Source organism: Micromys minutus (genome assembly GCF_963924665.1).
Source record: "Micromys minutus genome assembly, chromosome: 1".
NCBI classification, from domain to species: Eukaryota; Metazoa; Chordata; class Mammalia; order Rodentia; family Muridae; genus Micromys; species Micromys minutus.
Genome location: NC_137969.1, coordinates 54,909,718 through 54,913,767, shown reverse-complemented (window position 1 = coordinate 54,913,767; position 4,050 = coordinate 54,909,718). Strand labels below are relative to the sequence as shown.

Below are 4,050 nucleotides of genomic sequence, written 5' to 3'. Positions count from 1 at the left end.
TGCTTCAGTTATTTTCTTGATGGCAAACACCCCAAGAGTGTGCCTTAGTGGCGAAAGAAACACTCATTCCAAAGATGTCCAGCTGAGGCTCTGTTCCTATATGACATGAATAAGGAGTGTTCTGTCTATTTATGCCTTTAAAATTCAATTGCTTGAAAAATATTCAGGCATTTTATGCTTCCACGCAGCTCAGTCAACTCTGGTCTACTGGTGACTTCTCTCCGACCTTTCACCCAGGTGCAAGAAGTTGTCATAGAGTTGAAGGAAGGAATGCTGATAGCATGCCAATCACAGACATCAAAGTGAAGGGGATTTGAGCCAGCATAAAGAAATACAACTTTTCTTTCATGGTCTATGTCTGCAACGCATGTTGGCACAGGAATGGAGTCTGGCTACCTACACAATTGTATTTCCAAGACTGTATTGAAAGCTGGCTTCTACTGGGTCTTAGTCAGGGTTTATGGTCACTACAATTTGAACATGAACATTCTCCATAGACTCTTGAGTTTGTATACATGGTCCCCAGCTGGTTAGTGCTATTTGGGAGGTTGTTGGACTTCAAGATGGTGAAGTCTAGCTGTGTGTTGGGGGGGGGAAGGGGTAGATCACTAAAATCAGGCCTTGAAGTTTTAAGGCCAGTCCTGGCTTCTAGGCTACAACCTAATTCCAGATTGTGAATGCAGTATAACTAGCCGCCCCATTCTCTTGCAGCTATGCCTTCACTGTTATGATGGACTCTCCTCGAATGTGAGTGAAAATGCATACTTGCTGCCTTACATTTTCCATAACAATGGGTAAAGTAAGTAACAGAATAAGTGGGAGAGAGGAGAATAGAAAGAAGGGTAATGGCCTGTTTTCCCATTTGTGATGGTGTTTAGCTGACAGTCATGACACCTGAACATGGCTGCCTAGCAGAGGTATGAGTCCCTGAGTCCCAGTCAGCTGTGGTCTTCTTCAACACTAGTTAGTCAATACCTCTGTAGGGTGTGCCAGACTCTGGATTGTCAACATCTGCACCCCAAACTTTAACTCTCTCCCTTTCTAGTTTGGTCTTTAAGCTCCTACATCTCACTTCTAAGAGTGTCCAGTCTTATACATTCAATAAATATAAAATGAATTCTCTTTGCTCACTGGTCTAGATTTAATGTCAGACTCCAAACAGAGAGTCCTGGACAACAGACCTTGAATGTTTGTGATCTGAGATCTGTTTTGGTCAGATTGTCTTTGAGCCAGAGAAAGCCTTAATCATGAAAAAGCAAGATGTTAGACATCCATGGCTTGTGCCCTGAAGAGAAACCATCTCTTAATGTGAGTTCAGGGAGGAGAACCTATCTATCATAACCAGGTTAAAGGTGACTTGTGAAGACTCCAAGTGATGCCGTTGCTGCTTCTTGTCTGTCTGGAAAGTTATACCAAGAAAACAGGAAGCTGAGAGAATGTTGGACACCCAGCTCTGTGCTTAGTCAGATGAGTTGGAAGGGATCTACCTTCCTATGTACTCAGGACTGAAGCATCCAAGGAGACTGGGATCCCTTCTGTGTGTCACAGAACTGCAGCATAACTGAACTGGTTTACTAGGATCTTATGTGCATCTCAGGGCGTTGGATGGTGAGAAATGAGAACCTAAGAACTGAAAGGTAGACATCTGAACAGACTCCGATAAATCCATGAAACCCAAGTTACTAAAATTGCCCCATGACCATTTGCTTACAGAGTTTTCCCCTCACTTCTCCAGACACCCCACCCTTCAGTTTCACAGGTAATTGAATCCAGGTGGTGGTAGCACAGAATGCAGAATCCTGTAACAAGCCAAAGTACAAAGAAAAAGATGGAGAATCTTCAGCCCTACATGGGTGAGATATATCCAGCTTTAAGGCTCAGGAAGAGGACACAGAGAGAACCTAAGAGTTGAGGTGGGAGTGGTGTGCAAGAAAAAAAATGTCAGGGGAACATGACATGGACAGTGAGCTTGTGAACCCAATACAGTGGCTGTTATTTACAAAAGTCATGCAGCCAACATTCCATGGTGGCTGGGGTGTGGGGTCCTCTTGTGAGACTCCAATACTATGTGAGGGACTTCTGACAGCTATGTTAATGGTTGCATAAACTGGAAACCAAAGTTCTGGTGACCCTAGCTGCATTCCCCCCCCCAAGTCCTTTCACCTACCCAACAGACACACTCCGTCCTGTGCCAGAAAAGTGCTGCCACTGTCACTGGCACCATGCCCTACCCATACCCAGCACTGACCCTGGAGCAGAAGAAGCTGTCTGACATTGCTCACCAAGCTGTGGTTCTAGGCAAATCCACTGGAACCCTGCAGTCCATTGGCACCTAGAACACCAAGGGGAGCAGGCACTACTCCAGCCAGCTGCTGCTGACCGTGTGAATCCCTGCAGTGGGGGGGGGGCATGATCCTCTTCCATAAGACATTGTACCAGAAGGCAGATAGATGATGGATGTCCCTTCCCTCAAGTTTCATATCCAAGGGTGGTATTATGGGCATTGAGATAGATAAGGGTGTGTTGCCCCTGGCAGGAACCAATGGCAAGACCAAACTACCCAAGGGCTGGATGGGCTGTCTTAATGCTATTTCCAGTATAAGAAAAATGGAGCTGACATTACCAAGTGGCGCTGTGTGCTAAAGACTGGAGAACATACTCCCTTGCCCCTTGCCATTATAGAAAATGCCAGTATTCTGGCCTGTTATGCCAGCATCTGCCAGCGGAATGGCACTGTACCGATTGTGGAGTCTGAAATCCTTTCTGATGGGGACCATGACTTGAAGTGCTGCCAGCATATCACCAAGAAAATACTGGCAGCTGTCTCCAAGACTCTGAATGACCACCATATCTATCTGGAAGGCGGAAGCCTAACATGGTCATTCTGGCCATGTTTGTATCCAGAAATTTTCCAATGAGATTACCATGGTAACTGTCACAGCACTTCATCACACAGTGCTCTCTGATGTCCCTGGGGTCACTTTTCTGTCTGGAGGGCAGAGTGAGGAAGAGGCATCCATCAAACACAACGCTATCAACAAGTGTCCCCTGCTGAAGCCATGGGCCTTGACTTTCCTCTATGGCTGAGCCCTGAAGGTCTCTGCTTTGAAGACCTGGGGTGGAATAAAGGAGAATCTGAGGGCCACACATGAGGAGTAGATCAATCGAGCTCTGGCCAACAGCCTCACCTGTCAAGGAAAGTATTCCCCAAGTGGCCAGTCTGGAGCCACTGCCAGTAAATCTCTCTTCATTTCTAACCATGCCTACTAACCAGAGTGGATCTAAGGCTGCTCCATCAACACTCCTGGCCCCTGCCTACCACTTGCTATTGAAGAGGTACCTCCAGCCTCTTTCTTATCATTCCTGCTGCCCTTGAGTGTGTGGTGTTGTCTGTGAATATTAACTCTGCCATCCCTTCTAGCCCACTGCCAATAAATAACTATTTAAGGGGGAAAAGAACCAGAAACTCAGTTAAAACAGTGGTCCACACACAAAAAGACTACAGAACATCAGGGGGCAGATGACATACTGAGAACAGGGGCTCCACAGGGAGAGTAGAGTGAGGGGGTGAGAAAGAATGGGGGTAAAAATGACTAAAGTTTTTTATATAAATATATAACTGTCAAACAATTTTTTAATTCCTCAGCTTCAGCCACATATCAAACTTCTGAACTAGAACCTTGATAGAGATCAACCTGCCCTTTCACAGTGTGAGGGAAGTCTGACAAGTCTACTAATATTTAAGAAATCTTTTTATAAAGCCATGTGTGTGAGAAAAAGTGAGAGATAAACCACAAACACTCACGGGTATAGGCTGTGGGGTCTGATACTTTGGGGTATGTTGTTCAGAGTAAGCACATTGCTACCACTGCTTTTATGCACCCTTTGGACTTTTGGGGTAAACACCACCATGATTTCAGCACCCTGCCTGCTGCATTGTCAGGTACCCTGTAAGGCCATCAAGTAGATCTACACACAGAGAAGAGTTTCACAACAGGGATCAAATCTGTCACAGATTGGGCTGGTCTGTGGAGAATGACATGCCAAAGA

General features: G+C 45.7%; 1 pseudogene across 1 annotated transcript; it reads left to right on the top strand.

Annotated features, from left to right (window-relative positions):
- The first annotated feature begins 2,222 nt into the window (after positions 1-2,222).
- Positions 2,223-3,420, top strand: LOC308427155 (fructose-bisphosphate aldolase A-like; annotated as a pseudogene). Its single transcript has one exon. The product of its transcript is annotated as a fructose-bisphosphate aldolase A-like (transcript).
- The last annotated feature ends 630 nt before the right edge of the window (positions 3,421-4,050 follow it).